Raw genomic sequence first — 21045 nt, 5'->3', positions numbered from 1 at the left:
AAATGTAAATATTTTGGTAACACTTTAAATTACAGAATCATTTTTGACTATTAAGTAGTTGCTTATTAGCATGCATATTACTAGCATACTGACTGTTTATTAGTACTTAATAAACATATATTATATTAATTCTGCATGACTATATTCTAGAACCATTAAACCAACCCATTACCTAAACATAACTACCAAAACAACAACCTTACTTACTATTAATAAGCAGCAAATCAGGAGTTTACTGTTGAAAACTCTCAGTTATTAGTGAATGTGTGTTCCCTAATCTGAAGAATGAACAAAGCATATACATACTGTACGCAGGAAAAACCATTATAGCTAAGTGTCACATGATGTGCAATGCTGCAAAAAGGGCATGGAGGACACATCTGCCACGGTACATATACCAGGAAAAGGTGTGCTCACACTGCAAACAAACATACGCTGAAGCCTTCAGATAGTAAGTTCAACAGTCAAGGACAAAAAGACTGAATGAAGATATAACACCTCAAAGAAAACACCTTAACATTACGAAACGAAACGTGAAAGATGCCTGGGATATCATACTTTTTTTATCTGTAGTCACAGCATACGTAATTTAATGCATCTCAAACTGTTGTGGAATCAAATTGAGTACCAATAAAGTGCCTAAAGATTCTCAATGTTCTCAAAAATGTTCAACAGCTTAGACTTTCATATGGAGAGTTTTCATGATCATGTTGATAGGTGTGGCAGTTAAAACGGTGTTGATAGTGACAGAGCAAAAGTGGCAATTCAGAGACAGGCTGGGATTGCCGTCTGTGTCAAATGCTCTCACAGGGCGGGAGCGGGGATGACTGCAACACCGTTACCATGACGATCAGTCCATAAGCAACCACGGTCGACATTTAAAACAAGTCACGGCTTAGATGCACACAATGGGATGCGAGGAACCGCACAAACACAGACCAATTTTAGCAACGCAACATGCACATACTGTACAATCCAAATAAGATCACACAATATATTAATTATAATCAAATTTTGCTCTTCTTTCATACACATTAAAGACCAACAAACGCTACTAAGAGAGACACAAGAGAGCTGACACAGACAGTTTAAGCAGAAACATACCAACACACATTTACTTGAGGGAAATCACGCTTACTTTCCATCCTACAGCTATAAACACACACACACACAAATGTCAGGGTGACAATGAAGTGATGAGATGGTTCAGTAGATGCTAGCAGTAAACACATCTATCTAATGAGTTCTCTAATATCCAAACACAGCGGAGAGGTGTTTATATAAACAGTGCCAACACTTCAGCCATAAAACAATGCACTGTCATACCCAGAAACCACTGCACAAATTTTCCACACTGCATTCAATAAATCAGAGATATTGGTGGGTGGTGATCCAAAAAATAGGTCGCTGGTCTGTTTTGATTGGTTTGTTTTGAACTAAATCAATTTAAACATTATTGTGTATTGGTAAGATGGAAAAAAAATAAACCTATATAAATATATTATATATCGCTATATAATATATGCTGTCTTACAGTTAATCTTTATAAACGTTAATAAAATTTAGCAAATCTCAAAATTGAATACCCATACTAGCTAAATTCACTTTTAGCATTTAAGAGGACTTATTTAGTTTTTATTTTAATTCATTTACTCAAAATAGTAAAGAATTGTAATATCATTTATTGCTTATCAATTATAATTATTATTGCTTTAATGTCATTTATTGCTTATTGGCCATAGCATGAAAATTACTGTTGGCTTATTGGTATATTTTAATATTGTATTTTTAGTATTTATTTTTATTTTTTTATATTGATTGAAAAATTAATTTGTCGAGATTAGTCAAATTAGACCAATGTTGAGTGAAATGACCTAAACCATAAAGAACATTAATAAAACTATGCAAGGTAAAAGAAAATACAACTTACATTGGTAAATCATTTGGTAACACTTTATTTTAGGGTTTCTTAATTAGTTTCTTATTAGCATGCATATTACTAGAATATTAGCCATTTATTAGTAGTAATTAAGCACATATTAATGCCTTATTCTACATGACCTTATTCTACATCCCTAATCCTACCCAAAACCTAAACTTAACAACTACCTTACTAACTATTAATAAGCAGCAAATTAGGAATTTATTGAGGGAAAAGTCGTAGTTAATAGTGAATAAGTGTTCCCTATTCTAAAGCCAATTACCAATCATTTTACTCAATATAGTTCAGTGAGAGGTTATGAGAGACAAAACCCAGAAGACAGAAGTAGTGAGGGCATTACTAGAAACGAGAGACTCCTTCATGCACAATAACACCATTATAAGTGTTAAAAAAAGGAAGAAAAGAAAAACAGAAACAGCACTCTCTAGTAAGGAAATATTTTCCTTTGTGAACATTCAGTTTCATAAGAATTCATTAAAGGTTCGAGGATGTGCCAAAGACTCTTTCATAACACAAGGAACACATTAAATTGTGTCAGGTCAGTTTGACCACTTGAGTACGCAACAGATAAAATCAACAAATTTTTACAAGTAAATACTATTTCAATTCAATTGGCTACTTGCAGTTCATATTTTTTTGCAAAACATACTAGTAATTTCTGAGTAAAAATAGTAAATCCTACACCTTTTTTTTGCGAAAAATCGCAAAATGATGCTACATTTAAAAATGTGTATAGTTTTCAATCACTATTGTTATTTCCAAGTACCCGTGGCCATCCCTAATCTCCATGCCGATTACCCATCCTGTACGTGATAATCACCAAGTAAAGGTCATTTTTGTTCCTTCCAGGACAGTTTGTGTCACCACACCCTGATTTCCCAGGGTTAGAGTCCCTTCTGTGGGCCAGCAGTCAACCTCAAGCCCCTGTGCCTGGATCTCACAAAAGCGCCCTTTGTTAGCGTGAACGTCCAGCAGTCTGCAGACAGGAAAATGTCTGAGCAAAACTGCTTTCCACTGGCAGGGCCTCACGACGCAGCTGGCAGGGGGCCTCACGATGGAGTTGCTGCGGCTGTTGGTCTGGTCTTTCAGAGAAACGGCGAGGAGCCAGCCGCTGGCACTGACGCCAAGTGGGTCAGCCGTGATCCCAGCCAGAGGGAGGCAGAGAGCACGGGAGAATGGAACGAGGATTAGAGGCAAAATAAGGTGACTTATAAAGATGTCAAAACCGCTCATTAAAACAGATTTGCTCAAACTTAAAAGAGAAGATCTGGGTCTGTTTATGCAAGTGATACACTGATTCACCTCTATAAGCATATGTACCGGCATACAGTAGAAAGATAATGCCTCCAAAACGGAATCAAAAACAGGTTTCACAAGCACTCCTCCCATTTGCAATCGGTCGGTTAAAGAGATTCACACCATTGGTTGAGCTGGTCAAAAAAATAATAATTTAGGTCAATGTCCAATGTATACATTTTCAGGGAGGTCAACCTACACTATTATTAGGGCTGCATGATATATGGCATGCGATTGTCATGTGCATCTCGTCAGTAAAGCCGGTTCCGTGATTATTGGTAAATCTCCATCACCTGTTTTCAAATGGAGCGCCATTTAATACACAGAGCCGTTGTTCACCGACAAGCTACGCAATTTGCGCTCAGAATCGCAGATGAATCGCCTGCGATATTGAACGTGATATTGTACAAAGCTCTGTGTATTAATAAATTAATAACATAAATTAATTAAATGGTTAAGGAATATTCCAGTTTCAGTAAAATAAGCTCAATCAGCAGCAGTTGTTCAATAATGCTGATTATCACAAATATTAATATAGATTCCTCCCTTGTTTTCTTTAAAAACTAAAAATCAAGTTTATTGTGCAATGCCTATAATGGAAGTGAATGGTGCCAATTTTTGGAGCAGAAATATGAGGCTTATAAATTTAGAAAGCTATTTTTGGTCATTGAAAATAATAAAGGGCAAATAAAATGCTATCGTGTGATTGAGTTTGAAGGCCTCACGTGTGAACCTGTTTGCTTCGATATATTGTTATAGCTGAGCTCACGTGAGCCTCTCCCAGTCTAAAGGCAGCTAATTGTGTCCACAGGTCAAACGCAGACAAACATCCTATTTCCTCTCCCTTACTCACCTGTTACGCCTGCATGACTCAAAACACACACAAAAACTGCACATTCACGCAAATACATAAATAACAGGCGCCAAGAGGAGCTGAATAATCCACTAATCATTCATAACTACCATATTTAACTCATCAAAATCAAGCTAAATGCTACACAGAACAACAACTATCCCAATTTGTCAGTACAAACACTTAAAAACAAACATGATAAAGATTTACAAACACCACAGTTACAGTTATGATCCATAATCATGCTCTCCTCCCACTATCTCAGAAGTAACTAAATGGCATACACACACCCTTATATATATACACACACACACACCATGATTACTCGTTTACATATAGCCTTAATATAAAATTTGCTTCCTTAAAACATGTAGTAAACAAACAATTAAAAACAACCAGTAAGACTACAAGACATAAAAGTGAGCAAAAGTATTTGGCCATTAATTGGTTGTTGTAACAGTTTCAATCCATACACTTCCAAGGATAAAATAGAATTTAAAAGTAATTTGTTTTAAAACAAAAATTAACCAAAGAGTTGTGTTTTGTTTTTATTTTCTTACACGTTCAGCAAAAAAAAAAAAAAAAAAAAAATCCATAACTGATATTTCACCAGCAAAATAAATGACAAGAAGATTGCAGTGGATAAATTATTTTGCAGACTTGTTACAAAATTCACAGAAAAAAATTATAATAATAATTCTTTTGAAATACAGCAGAATCCTACATTTCAACCATTTAAAGTTTTAACAGATTCAGTGTTATATTAACACAATTCATCATAATGTAGTTGGAAAGTGTCACTGATGAATTATATTTCTTGAAGACATGCACATTTAGGGGTCATTCATTCACACACACAAAAAAAAAAAAATCAAATCAAAAGCAGTGTAGTGGAACACAAAAGCAGTCTGTGCAAACTTAGCTCTTAGTACTATATGGATTTATTTATCCAATGAAATCATCTTTTACTATAGTTCCTAATTCAACTGTCTGGTGAAGAAAAAAAAAAAACATTTATTACAATTTTTATGCATTTATTTATTTACTTACTTGCTTATTACCAAATGTTTCGAAATATTTGCCAAATCTTCAAAAATAACAAAATCTACACAAAACGTCTCATCACGTTCCCAATAGAAATGAATGTAACTACAGTAACCAGCATTTGTTTTCCCCCACGGTGGTCAGAACCCAGGCTACACACTTACATGATGCGTAAATATCCTGCAGGTCTTTAGTGGCCAGAAAATAAAATTAGCATACAGCTGACAGGCTTGCTTTAGATGCCACAGACCGGAAGGCCTGTCGTCAGCAAAGCCATGCCATCCTTGGAGCAAAAAAACCAAACAGTTTTGTGGTCTCAAAAACAACAAAATGCATTTTTATGGAGGGCAGGCGATTTCTGCCGAGTCATGCGGCCTCTCCAATTCCTTGCTTTTCCCTAGCGCACAATCACCTCTTTTCCTCCTAGTGAGAGAACAACACCGAGATGAGTGTGACGTGAGCTGGTTTGAAGCCTAGACACTGAGATCACTGGAAACAGCGTGTGCATTGTGGGATCTCCAGGGAAGTTTTTCCTCAGTTCTGAATCCCCAATCAGCACTGTAGCCTGCAGCCACATCCATCCACATGGAAATACAGAAGCAGTGCTTAGTGCTACACACATCATTTACAAATGCAAGCATGGTATCTTCATGCAAATTACACTGCAGGGCTGAAAAAATACAGTCTATAGTATACAAACCAGCTGTGCGAAATCTGAATAACAATTAGAAAAGCAGTCCTACTACAGCAGCACTGGAATGTAAATGGCCTTTATACTGTTTCCTTGCAGATTAATTAAGTGCACTAACCACAGTGATTTCAGTTCTATAATGAAGTTGTATTGTAGAAGCTACAGGTTTTTTTTGAGAGCTCTGAAAGCTTTTTTGCTGCTTGTTTGATTTAGCGTGTTAAAATTAACTTAATGCAATTATTTTTTATATATTTTGTCTCAACTTTTAATTTAATTGTGTGCAATCAATTACAATTCGTAAAATGTATAAATTCTTATAGATTCAAAATGCTGTTCTTTTGACATTTCAATTGATCAAAGAATTCTTGAGCAGCAAATCAGCATAGAATGATTTCTGTAGGATCATGTGACACTGAAGACTGAAGACTGAAGTGATGCTGAAAATTCAGCTTTGCCATCACAGAAATAAATTACAATCTATTAAATCTAATGTAAAATCTATTAAAACAGAAAATTTATTTTAAATTGTAATAATATTTCACAATATTACTATTTTTACTGTATTTTTGATCATATAAATGCAGCCTAATTATCCTATTTCAAAAACATAAAAACATACTAAACCATAATTAAAAAAAACAAAACAAGTGTAATTTAATTGTACGGAAGTTCTCCTCAATTTAATTATTTTCTCTGCAATAACCAGCAGACACATAGACATGCAGAAGGCAAGAGTTTGATTTTGGATCGTCATGCTCCAGTTCCAATCCCTCTGTCTACTGTCCCTATCATGTAAAAAAAAAATTCTCCACAAATGAAGAATACATTTCTTTGGCTCTTCACTTTAGTTACAGACTGCGGTTGCCATTCTCTTTGAAAAGCGAACTGTGTGTACATATATAAAACCAAGTAAATACATCCTCCTCGCAAATCAACGCTGTGCTTCATCTCTCTCCAGTTCAGCCATTTGTGGTTTCATCTCCAGGGCTTGCAGGGCATTAAGCTATTAAGTGAGTCAGACCCTCAGCAAGATTGGATGCAGTCAACATGAAAATCACAACACTGCCATAAGCACACGGGCCGTCATATCATAATAATAAGATAAAGCTAGCACAAAATGACTAAGTAGCCATTCGCACAGGACACGTGAACTGCATTTAACATGTCATGGATGTGATGCAGCGGCCAAAAACAACAATGTTTATTCAACACCTTCACCTGCCACAATAATGCCTTTGAATTATGTTCATGCTGGAGACCATCGTTTTCACCATTTTTCATCTTACCTTCTTTAGGTTGGGAAGGTTGCAGAAGGGCTCCTGTAGATTGTCATTGAGCGTTTTAAGTCCAAATACAAAAACTCAAATCCAAATCCAATGGTGATGGAAACCCTGCAAAGGCAAAAAGAAAATTCTTTCAATTCTTTTTCTGACAGTTATAAGTGACAATATCATTGAGAGCAAAAAGAACAAACGAAACGGTTTGAATGCATAAAAGACAACGGGCTGTCTGTGAGGATTTGGGTGATTATGCAAGCTAAATTTAAGAATATCTGAATATTTCGTCTTATCACAATTTGCTGACTATTATTCTGAACTGAAATGTGTCAACAAACCAGGTCACGGTTTACATGTGCGGTGTGCTGCTGTGTGTGCATGTGTACAGAACTTGTGTCTAGTTCTAAGAAATGTTCTGCATCCACCCGCTCGCTTCTCTGCTCGTCCCAGAGGTTCTGATTAGAGATGAAATCACAACTAAAACATCTGGGTCATTCTGAGTCTTCACACATACACACCCACAGCCAAATCACTGGGTTCCCGCTGCAGTGTGACAAAATACTGTCCCTCCATGCTAACATCTTACCGTTACTCTTTTCAGTTTCACCTCTAAACATAAATCGAGTCCAACCCAAAAGAGAAATCTTAGAACCGAAGAACACGAGCTGACAACTGGCTGGTAATACAGAAGGATCAGGTTCAATCCCAAGTACATTTTTCAGTTTTTATCCGAACACTACAACAAAATCAATTCAATTCGAGACGGTAACACATACAGACAAATGCTGAGAGTAAACTGACCCCCCAGGTCTCCACTGTCCCCAAATGTCTAGTGGGACATCGCACAGCAATTATAGTACTGTTAGTGACACTGGATTAAAGTGTCTGTGACTAAATATATCAGCAAACTGGCTGGGCAAAATACAGCTTGCCTGTTTAAATTTAGGGGGTGACCTATAAGGGTTTGTCATTTAAAATAATGAAGAAATATAGCCTTGTCTTAGGAAGAGGTTTTTGGTTTGTGTATTCAGGGCGCTAAACAGTCTAGGAAAGTCTGCTAATTAGCGATGGTTGCTAAGGCAATTACAGTTGACATGACAAGCTTGAATCTGATTGGCTGACTAAGACAACTTCCACAACTAACACAAAGGAGTACGGAAAAACAGGGTATTTTATCAGTTCACCTGGAAGATTACCAGGTTGACATAATCAGCACTTTTGGTCATTTGCGTGCTTTCCACATTAGTAAGTTTTGTATGAAGCGCTTACTAACAAGTTAACTTAATAAAAACTATACAATTTATTTTTTTCTTATTTTTATAATAAAATATTGTAAATAAAACCCTCCAGGTTTGCTGTGCTTGTTTGTAGAGCTGCACAATGTGGCAAAAATGTGTTTATACATCAATATGATTAAAAAAATAAATAATAATAATAATAATAATAATAATAAATAAATAAATAATAAATTAAGATCATTATTATTATTGTTGTTCAAAAATAAAAATATTAATATTGTTTGTAGGCTGCACAATTATGACCAAATGATTGATTGATTATTTAGTAATGACTATAAATAAATAATAATATTAATAATTATATTATCATCACTATTTATAATAATAATAATAATAATAATAATAATATCTCCACTTCATGATTTCATTACATTAATATGTGTGAGAGCTAAACACCTGCAAAATTTGCTTTCTCAATTATCACTGAATAATTAGTGATATGTCCCCAAATGGAAAAAAGCTAAACTTTAAAAGAATAAACCCTAGCTGGCAAATCAACAACGACCCAAATTGATGAAAACACATGGCATATTCCTCTGCAAAATGCCATCATCTTTAATTTACAAGTGTTTTGACTTTGAAGGTGATGGATCTTTGCCAACTGTTTTACAACATCCAGAAAACAAAGCACTTGATAAATCAAACAGCTGCTTATATACGGAACCAAAAGAGCAAACATGCATCAAATTTAGAATGGCAAAGATAAAACTGCTTTATTGAGTCCACATGATGGTAAATCAAATTTAACCCGGAAATAACATTAGCAAGGAAGAAAACATTGTAAACGAACACCGATTTAAAGCTTTTACAATGTTTTTAAAACTGGTTACCATCTCTGTATCAAGCAACAACAGAACAGAAAAAAACAATGGAGTTTCAAGCACTCCCATTGGCTAATCAAACAGATTTTCCAGCCCCAAACTTGCACCATTTGTTTAACCATTTTGCTATTTCTAGCCACTTGCACAAACCGCAGTTCCAATTGCTACCACTGGCAAAGATATTACTCACCTCACCATTAAAATCACATTGAAATCTATTTTCTTACTGTGAACGATTCATCTATTCAATCTTCTGGTGAAAATTACAGATCACTATAAGTTTGTTCACACAAACCCCAACCCTTTCTTACAATTGACTGCAAGCTTGGATTCAGATCTGCCTCCATCCAATCAACAACCGATGAACAGAACCAAGACCCCATCCAACATTTTTTTTTTCTTTTCAAAAACCAATTTCAATTGGATGCATGTAAAAATATGGAAGAAAGAATCATTGGCTACTTCCGTTACATCAAGACATCTGTAAACCAAAACGGGCTTTACTGCCAACGCTTAAGTGTGATACACTTTTGATCCGAAACAGTTCTCTGAAGCAGAGTCCAACATGAAACGCAGAGCATGAGAGTGTACAGTGAGCAGATGGAGGCATGCATACATGCGGGTTTGGGTGGAGTGGGTGGATGTTGAGAGCTCTGGGCATCCAAAAGGACTCGTCACTCCAACCCACACTCCCACAATGCAGTCAACATGTCCCTCTGGACACAAGGCTGGCACCCAGCATCGGGCCATAGCGTCCCTCGGAAACTGCCAAACCAAACTGATATCGGCTCCAGTTTCATCCCTTGAAGAGCAAGGAGGAAATGTAGGATGACTGTAGAAAAATTAAAATGCCAGGGAATTCCAGTTCGCCTTGGACCACCCAATAAAATTACCATGAGTGGAAATTTAACTTTTCTGAACAATTACAGATCGGAAATTAGACGCATCAGCTGTCAGGAAATGGGAAACGGTATTGAAAATTAGCCTTTACTGTCACATGTCATCAAAACACAGAGGCTGAATGGAACTCATTCCCATCGCTCTCCGACTGACTGACATGAGCAGATCAGATATGGACTGGAGATGTCTGAAGGTCTCTAAATGGAAAGTTAATTTTCATTAGAGGGCTTGGTATCTATGTGGGCTGAACCAAATGTCATTTGGCAAGCAGGAAAGACAATCTCAGAGAGTCTTATGAAATGGCGGCATGCAAGAGAACAACAGCTCAGATCACCTCTTGACCCAAAATCATTCTCAAATGGAAAGCAAACATCAGAGAACTGCCGGTTAATGGCCTCATAGGCATATGCCTTAAAACTGTGCGTAAGTATAACACAATTAACAATGTTAAAAAGTGGCCAAAAGTACACAAACAAACATGTCTATAAATAAACTAAAGGCACAAAGAGAGAGAGCTCCAAGGTAAGTTTAGGAAAAAAAGACTAAACCTACATTATGAAGATAAAGACAGAAAAGAGAAGAAAAAACATAAGATATCTAATGTTATTATTGCCATTGGTTGCCCCAGTCAACAGTCAAGACCAAACAGGAAGTGGTGACTTTGCCTAGGCACTTGTCAGCTTCCATCTCTTTGTACCTCCATGTCTTTAAAGGCCATTTGCACAAATTGAGGAAGTAAGAAGCACCATATGGCTTAATTTAAAAAATCTTCATCAGTTTCAGACATTTTGGCAACACTAAATTTGAAGTTTGAATTCGTTAACATTAGTTATGCAAGTAATATTGAACAATACTTTGAGCATCTATTAATTTACTGTAGTGTAAATTTCTACATATACAAATACATTTTTAACATTTCAAACTGTATAAGATTATTTAGCCATTACCAATATCAACAAACATGAATTACTGGATCATAACATATCATTGTCATATTACAGACAATTAATTAGATTTTAAAAATGCAGCAATGAATTGTGCATTATTAGTTTATGACCTAATGCCTTACCTAACATTAATGAATCAAATCGTATTGTAAAATGACTTTTTTTTTTTTTTTTTGCTACATATCCTATACTTATTTTATAATTTTTTTTTACTGATCACAGTGCTGTCCAGATACAAATACCTCCATGAACACACTTTAATCAAAAGCCTGACACTGAACAGAGCCAATAAGGTCAGAACGGTATTGTGTCAGTGGCTACGTATTCTGTAATACCTTCCAAGTACAATAAGATATCTTTGCAAATCAAAGTAGGTTAATCGAGATCTGTTTTGTGTGCTATTTGAGAATTACTGGGTGGCCAGAAGTTTATAGTTTAAGGAACTTGGGTATGTTTAATATTTGGACAATAGAAATCAAACCACAGCATCCCACTACATACTCCGATCAAAAGTTTGAGGTCAGTTTAATGTTTTTGAAAGAAGTCTCAAAATACAGTGAAACAGTAATATTACAAAATATTATTACAACTTAAAAATAACCATTTAGGTCAAACTTTATTTTAAGGTCCAATTCTATTCCAGTGATGGGAAAGCTGAATTTCCAGCATCATTACTCCAGGCTTCAGTGTCAAATGATCCTTCAGAAATATGTTGATTTGCTGCTCAAGGAACATTTATTATTATTATTATTTTTCTTTCTTATTTATTTCGACCAAAACACAATATAAAACAAAATATATAAACACAACAAATTGGTGCCAAACCAAAGTGAAACCACATCCCAAAGATGTTATACATTACAAAGTGTCCGAAAAGGAGTGGGATGAAGCAAAAGCTTATTATTTTCCCCACCCCCTATACAATTCCATAACGTTCCATTATATCCTTTAATATATTACATCAGTCCCTATATTATTTTTAGATATTCCTCCCAAATTAACAAATCCACAATAACTAAACACCAACCAAATGGTTTTTATCCAAAACAACCAATCATTTTATAATCACCTAACACAATCAACCTTCTAACCCCCACAACCACCCTATACATTCACATATCCTTGTAATAAAGTGTTTTTATACAACATTTTAAACTGCTTAATATTTATACGATGCTTTAACATCTGCTCCAAACCATTCCACAACCGCACCCCACAAACAGAGATACACATACTTTTTAAGGTTGTTCTTATATTAATCTTTTTAAAGTTTAAGTCTTCCCTCGAGTTACACCCACCATGCCTTTCCAGAAATATTTTTGCAAGTTTCCCGGGAGTAACTTATTTCTTGCTTTGAACATAATTTGTGCAGTTTGTATGCATTGATTTATTGTCCAAAATATGTCTTGCTTTATTCAGAATTGCTATAATCTTTGCCAGTTTTGCTTTAACATGCTTTATCTGTGGTTTCCAGCATATCTTGTGGTCTAAAATTACACCAAGAAACTTATTTTCATATACTCTTTCTATATTTACATTATCAATTTTCAGTTCCACTTGAGGGTTTATTTTATATTTTCCAAATAACATAATCTTTGTTTTACTTATATTTAATGACAATTTATTTACATCAAACCACCGTTTTAATTTATTAATTTCTATTTTTATCACTTCCAAAAGCTGTTATAAATTATCCCCGGAACAGAAAATATTTGTATCATCTGCAAATGAAATAAATGTCAGCATATCTGATATTCTACACATGTCATTGATGTAATTATAAACAATTTTGGACCTAAAACCGATCCTTGTGGTACACCACAAGTTATGTTCATACAGATTTATGTTCACCGATTTCTACAAACTTGCCTGTTTCTCAGATACTCACCCAGTCCAACCCAACCCCTCTAATTTTTGTAATAAAATTATCAATATTTAAAACAGTTGTGCTGCATAATATGGTCTACTCGTTATAAAAACTACCCACATCCCAAGAGTGTTTGCCACTATTAATTAATATTTCACATGTATTTTTGTCATTAGCTAATAATTTGTACCTTCATGTGTGAACATTTAAACAATGACATTCTCCTTTGACGTCAGAAAGCGTGACCCTGCCCTCAAGACCAACTGACCAGAACAACAACACTTTAAGATTACTGCCAAGACATACTGACCACCACGTGTAGATTGCTTCTGCTACTACAATGCTTGCTTTTATCCCCAGCCTCCACATCCCAAACCACAGAGTTCATCATCCATAACACTTTTCCCAGAAAATCAAAACATTAACCCAAGAGATTGTTTTGGAGGCATTATACAATAATGTAACACGAAGGCTTAGCAACTTTGATCTGAATTGCGCACAGGACCACATAACGAGATATCAAAGTCTCATTTCTTTGATAATAATTTCTTCATGACAAGTAACAGTAAACATCCATTTCAAATGATTCTGATGACAGTTTCCACTCTGCGTGAAGCACTCTCAATGTAATTTCCTTCTCTAATAAACAAATTTATGGCCTTCATTTAGGCCAAATTATAATATTTAATAACTAATTAGGTTTGATTACAAGGAACCTCTTCGTACTTATGCATGCATATAAACAAGCATGCTCAATGACTCATAATGTGTCATTCTAGACCTGGGGTCCATTCTTCGTACGTCGCTAACTAAGTTAGCTGGATTTGATTGTTGACGATTTCGCTTTATATTGGATCATTTGGTTCTTCGAAGCTCATCCTAGACTTGCTGTCATAGCAACGGGTCCGTAAGCTTAAACCTGCTCGGGAGCAGGCTTATTTCATGTAAACAGGATTACATTGCATCTTTTTAAGCAGAACTGATACTTAAAAGCTGTCCTAGTCACCGCTACTTTATTACAAGAGTACCCTACTGATCCAGGGACAATAATAATTTAAAAAATAATTTGAAAATAATATAATATAATAATATAACATAACGATGTTGTGTAGTCTATAATACTATAGACACAGCCAGTTTTACTCATTGAAAGATTTATTAGTGATGAAATAATTACTTTATAATTGTATTGGAGTCTTACACACATGCTATAAATTCTGAATCGTTAATTTGAGTGATGACAGCAATTATGGGAGTGGTTTGATGGAGCGCAGATGCAGCAGATAACTGGATCTCTAAGAAACTTTAATTAATGCTGTCACATAAGAAATTTGCTTCAAAGATAAAATTAAATGAATTGCTAATTACAACATTGACATAAAAATGTAAAGCCTGTACAAATACTAGAAATCATGAATATAAATAATTGGGAATCATGTAAAAATATTACAAATGAATTAAAAACAATGCACATTTCATTTATCTATTATAACATTTATGTAGTTTTGTTTGCTTGGCTGTTTCCTTATAAAGGTCCAGAAATTTGTCAAGTTTTTCGTCAGGTGTTTTTTTTTAATGATATGAGGTCATTACGTTGCTGTCTTGCCGCCAGCCAATCACTGCATTGCTGATAGTGGTTTCGAGGATTGATACATCTGCCCTTTTCGGGGAACACGAGAATGCGCTGTAATCTTAGACAATTTAATCCAGATATTTTAATCTAATACGCAAATTCGTTTGAAGAACCAAATTAGCCAGAGATCAGTTATCAGGATTAGAAGATCTGGCATCTTTCAAATCATTTCAGATGTAAAAAGCGACGTACAAAAAGACCATTTAAAGACTAAATTTAAAAACTCCTGACCACCTAACACCTCACATCTGTGAGGAATCCACCTCAAATCCATGGTTAAAAGTAGTGCACAAATTATCTTCACTTTTTCTATTACCAATGCACAATTTTGCCAGTCTGTCTGTTTTTTTTCTAATTTAATTTTTAAATTAACTAGACTGCTACTTTTAGCTAATGAACCCAAATGAGCCAACTGTTCACCAGCTACGAGATTGAAGCGTAACTTTTAGTTCTGTTATTAAAGTGAGATGACAAACATTTATGTGAACACAATCAGTTAAAGAGATAGCTCACCCAAAAACGAAAATCATCATTTACTCAGTTACAAAACTGTGTGACTTTCTTTCTTCTGTGGAACAATGTTGTAGAATGAAGAATATTGGTAACAGTTTTGGTGACAACTGACTTCTATTGTAAGGGCAAAAAAAAAAACACTGAAATTTCTCTAAATATCTTCTTTTATGTTCCACAGAAGATAGAAAAACACACAGGTTTGGAACAACATGCTGACAATTTTCTTTTTCTTTTTTTTTTATTTACTCTTTTAAGTCATTCTTATGGCTTGATCAACTCAATGTTGGCTTTTTAGGTCAAAAGACTTAATTACAAAGTCAGCCAATCTCAAAAACCACCTGGAATATTTGAGAACCACATATCTAGACTAACATCTGCAAATAATAGCAAATGATACAACAATTCAAGAGGGTACAGCGACAAACCTGAATGAAAGGCACTCTGTGACCTGCCCTGACTCCTGTGCTCTTTATTTTCCATCATAAATTACAGTTTCTTAACTAAACATAAACACACTCCTCATTTATTTCTTATTAATATTTTTGACCTACACTTTAAGCGCCATGCCTTTAATGCATAAAACAAAACCCAGAGCAACTCAGCCAATTATCAGATGTGATAAAGTAGGGTGCAAGGTTGTGATAGATTTGCAAACGCTGTCAAAAGCGATATCGGCCAAACCTGTTAAGTCAGATGGGCATGACTTTGCTGGGGTGACATTGCAGTTGACTTCTCCCTGAATGCCCTCACAGACTTCAACTTCATGACCAATTCAATTACTGACTGAACTTGTTCAAACAATGTAAAGGTTCTTACAATGGGGATATACAAACCAATCAAATAAACCACAAAGGCATTCAAAAGTCACAGGAAGCATAGCAGGTTTATGATTTTCTCAACAGCTTAACAACAATGCAACTCAATTTTTACATTAAGTATTAACCACCATGGCATAAATAAATAAATTATACTGTTTGAGGGATCCAATGATAATTTACCTTGACAGTGAACATTGTAGTATTTTTGTGAAATCAGGGGTTACATTTTTGTAAGGGGAATAACTGACAAATAACTGCTTTGCTAAAAAACATCATGTGAGAAAAAGGACTGGTGTTGATCAACATTGTGAAGGTAAAAAACAACCTGTTTTCTAGGATTCCTTTTATGGGGATCATGCGGCAGTTTCACTTATTTACAGAGTGTTATTCACGTGTACACACAAGCTATTTTGATAAGAAATGTTGGGCGGTAAACGAACGCACCTTATCCAGACCGAACCTAAAAACAAAGGCACTATTAACAGTAGGAACGGATGGGACATATCCCTTATATTAAAATCTAAATGCAATGTGTCATTTTTAGACAATGCTCATGACATACATCCACTGACACACAGTGGCACTTTTGATTTATTAACAAAAAAGTTAGGTAACACTTTATTTTAAGGACCTATTCTTGCTATTAACTAGTTACTTATTAGCATGCATATTGGTTGTTTATTATTATTTATAAACCACATATTAATGCCTTATTCTGCATGACCATATTTTAGCAAATCAGGAGTTTATTGAGGGAAAAGTAGTAGTTAATAGTGAATGTGTTCCCCATTCTAAAGCGTTACAAAAAGTTATTAGGAAGTGTTAGCACTTAAAATGTAAATGTTACCAGTGCTGATAAAGCCATATTTTGTCTTTGAACGCTGAGCCATGGATGAATCCACTGATCTACTAAATCCCAGGAACAACAGTGGGATATATGGGAAGTTATCAAATTAAATCTCAAAAAAATATTTAATATATTAACTGTTCAGAAAAATAAAAAAATACATATCTAATTACTCAGTAATGAGACAATAATAAGAATGATTTTATATAGAAAAAACAGCACCCAAAATAATACATTCATATAGCTCTAATTAGGCTAATTTTCACATTTTAGGTTTGATTTGGAATCAGCCAAATAATCTGCAAATAATCACCGTTTATTGATATATCATAACAGCAATCTTTATTTTCATGACAGCTGCATTCATTTTTTTTGTATAACCTAATTAATATTCAAGAGCTAAGGCTTAATTTCGTGACGTCGCGTTCAGAGTGTATGGTTGAAATTACAACTGAGGATTCATTTCGATTTTATCATTATTAATCAGTGGAAGCTGTGTGTGAAAACAAGTGATATAGACAAAACCTAGTGAACTGCCAACCAAGAAAACATTCGGCATTTAGACGCGCCGTTATCAGACAAAACAACGCTAGCAAGGCGCTTTTATGCTTCAACAATAATATTCGCTTATAGACACACGTAAAATAAAACGCGTCCATTCGGTTCCGTCCATAAGAAATGTCGCTTCAACGTCAAACAACCCTAACTCACCTTCACAGAGAAACCGAAACACCGCTTACTTGCTGTCAGTCGATATAAAGGTTTTTACCGTTTTATTCTCGTTAAACTCAAGAGAATTAACAGAAACATACACGGAAAATAATGTGCACTACGACCCGTTTAAACAAAAGCCATTAATTACCGGTATTATCTTCTTTTTGTCGTTTCACTCCCCGGTCGCATGATAATTAAATAGAGCCGAACGATGCGCAAAGCTGCAATAAATGCCAAAATCTCCAAGATGTTGTTAACTAATTCTGTGTGCGGCTGGTCTCTCCGCGCGGTGGTTAGTGAAAGGACGGGATGTACATATTCAGCCGAGCTCGCTACAGGTTGCTCTGCCAGAGCTGCGATAAAATGGTCAGGTTAAATTGGATTTAATTCCCATCCTCGGAGACGCAATCCCGGCGAAACCCTCAGCCTGCATAGTAAAATAAACGAGCGGATTCACGATTACGGACAGATATTCATGCATCGGCTCAGACCGATGTATTTGATCGACATCTTCACTGAAACAGATTAATATATGACCTGAAGAAGCGCGAGTTTACAGACTGACTAAAGCGCGTCATCAGTATAAACAGGGTTATACGTGCATAGCTGATAAATATGGTAACAAAGTTTTAAATGCAAAGCCACGAAGATATAGCTTCTGCTTGGACTAAATCATACGATGCACGAGAGATGTCCGGGCTTTAAATCGGTTGCGAACATTTGGCAGCGCAACATCGTACACTCCCCTTGCCTCACTAGGGTAGAACAAATGTAGGTCACCGGGCCTTCGGATTCTTCCCAGGCAAGCATTAAAAAAAACACACCACCGTATTTTCACCGCATACGCTTGTATCAAATCCGACACAAACGCGACGCTGGAGTTCCGCTGCTCTTTCTTAAAACAATGCAATCTTGCAAGTCCGCTTGCTTTCTTACCTCGGTTATTTGCCGTCCAGGAGGGGGATTTTCTTGCGTCTTGTTTTGGTTGAGACGGCAGTGTAGGATTGAACTAGAGTTAGAAAAACAGCAGGGCCTACCCCAGGCTTCCCACGCGCACGCGCAGTGAATAGAGCAGAATCCCACACAATCTGGCAACACGCAGCAAGACCTGGCTGCTATACTTTGCATGTGAGCATCTTTGAGTTGTTTTGTTTAAATTGCTTTTTTTGCTTTTTTTTGCATAGAATACAATGCATTAAAAAGAAACAGAAAAGTTATTCAACCTGAAGGGGATTAAAGATAGCAGATCTTTATATAAATTAAGAAAAGTAAAACATTCAAGCGTATATTAAATACAAAATAAAGTCATAAACAATAATAATAATTAAAAAAACAGACACAACTGAGAAAATACACAGGTAACGTTAACCGAAAATTCATCAAAACAAAACAAAGGTTATTCAATGCCAAGGGAACCATATAGAGGTGGCCTAAACGACTTATTTATACCAGATAAAGAAATGATAAAACTGTATAACTTAACATTAATTAATCAAATTAAACATTTAACCATTTGCAAAAGAAAATAAACAAAAATAGGCACAACTAAGAAAACCGAAAAACAACACAAACAGATTTGATCATTTATTTCAATTTTATTTTTTTATTTTTTTACCAATAATCCATGAGGCTCTTAAAGTGAATATGGGAGCTTGAACATGTAACTTAAGAGGAGACAAAGCGCACATTTTAAATAAAAAGAAAATGAAAGGCAAAAATAGATTAAGCCGTCAATTAACTGTAAAGTGTATGCACGAAATGTATCACCTAAAATGCTTGACATTTATCAGTCTCTGAAATCATTTATAGCCTATATGCTATTGCTCGGTTTTGGTCTTTTACGAAGTGCATACAGTGATTTCAGCTTTTCTGTTTGAAGTTATTCAATTTCACCGCTTCCGTGGCGGTTTTAAAGTTTCAATAACTTCAAACAGACAATACCGTGCTATCTTTTAATTGTTGTGTTTCGGTGTGAATTTTATGTTATACAAACGTACCCAATCTTTGGCCCACATGTGTCGCTCTCTTTCTCTTGGCCGAACGCCAATTAGGTCAAATACGCACGTCAACCTATCTTGAAACTACCACAGTGCGCGCGAAAATTTTGTGCGTGACGTGCTGATTGACAGTTGTGTTGTCCAATAGAAAGACGATGCGAGAGCGCGACACGCTGTGGCCCACAGCAAAGACGTTTAGTTAATTGAAAGTAAAAATATTTTGTTGCATGACTATTTTAAGAGCAGTTGTGGGTGAAAAATTATTGCTTGTTTTAAACGAGGCCCAAGGCAATTTTACCTTGTTTATAGAAGGCTATTTAAAAACCTTTACATAATTTGCATTAGTACTAATTTCCGTAGTGAAAACATGTAAATGTTTCAGTGACATACAAATCAGTAGAAAGCACGCACAGACGTGTGGAAATGTTGATGTCTGTTCATGTTTAAATCTAACTCAACGTGATAAAGTTCTATTGTTCATAGTAAAATTAAAAGGGGACAAAAAATGCCTATTTAATTCGTGCGATTTGCACATTTTGCAAGCTGTTTTTCTGCCAATTATTGTTTAGCCTGTTAAAATGTCAGTGTGTGAAACAATAGTAACGTTATTTGGTAACACTTTACAATAAGGTTCATTAATTAACATTAGATAACAACATTAGTTAACATGAACTAAGAATGAACAATACTTCTGTAGCATTTATTAATTTTAGTTAATGTTAATTTCAGCATTTACTAATGCATTATTAAAACCACGAGTTGTGCTTTTTAACATTAGTTAATGCACTGTGAACTAACAATGAACAACTCTATTTTTATTAACTAACATTAACAAAGATGAATAAATAGTGTAATAAATGTATTGTTCATTGTTTGTTCATATTAGTTAATGCATTAACTAATGTTAACAAATGACACCTTATTGTAAAGTGTTACCCGTTATTTTATTTACCAGGCCTTAAAGTAGGCTAGTAATGACAACTCAAGTTTAGCCCACTGCTATTTTTCATGACGGAGAATATAGGAAATTATAATCATATTTTTATAATAAAAACGATTTGACTTTGTTTGCCAGGCGCTGTTATTATGATGAGTGGAGATCGCGTGACACCCATTGGAGCAAAGTGCTATGCAGTGGAAAAATAACCACACGGTGGTGCTATTATCATATTAAATTCATCGTTTAACTCCTTTTCTACGTTATATACAGTACATATTCTTCCTTTGGATATTTAAGTGATCATTTAGGCCTGTGCAAAGGTACAAATACGCACTCTTTAGGGGTAAATGAGGTACAAAACGTTTATTTAGAATTTCTCTTTCCTTTTTTTATGATTTTTTTTATTCCCTTGTGGAAAAAAGTAGTACATTCTATCATACTTTTAAAAAATAATACTTATTAAGGAAATAATATGCTTTAAAACGTGTGAACTGAATGTAAATTGCATGTTAATTGCAATTAAATAAAAATGCATTATAGTTTAAATTTATATTAAATTCAGCAGTGTTGGGGAAAGTTACTTTTAAAAGTAATGCATTACAATATTGCGTTACTCCCTAAAAAAGTAATTAACTGCGTTTAGTTTC

The 21045-nt window shown here is 35.0% G+C and overlaps 1 protein-coding gene across 5 annotated transcripts in view; it reads right to left on the bottom strand.

The window, feature by feature from the left end:
• Nucleotides 1-18536, bottom strand: part of clocka (clock circadian regulator a) — a 67910-nt gene extending 49374 nt beyond the window's left edge. For 2 of the 5 annotated variants that reach the window (XM_058755400.1, XM_058755405.1), the window contains exons 1-2: nt 18398-18536; nt 7113-7217 (exon numbers count right to left, since the gene is read on the bottom strand). The gene's annotated coding sequence lies outside the window, so the exon portion shown is untranslated. Of the gene's footprint in view, nt 1-5547; nt 5701-7112; nt 7218-16080; nt 16780-17609; nt 18045-18397 lie in introns of those variants that run through there. The other 3 variants (XM_058755401.1, XM_058755403.1, XM_058755404.1) reach the window with 3 other exon arrangements.
• Nucleotides 18537-21045: the final 2509 nt, after the last annotated feature.

The sequence above is a fragment of the Onychostoma macrolepis genome, chromosome 20 (assembly GCF_012432095.1).
Source record: "Onychostoma macrolepis isolate SWU-2019 chromosome 20, ASM1243209v1, whole genome shotgun sequence".
Taxonomy (NCBI): domain Eukaryota; kingdom Metazoa; phylum Chordata; class Actinopteri; order Cypriniformes; family Cyprinidae; genus Onychostoma; species Onychostoma macrolepis.
Note: the sequence above shows the minus strand (reverse complement) of the source record. Positions and strands in the feature narration are given on the sequence as shown.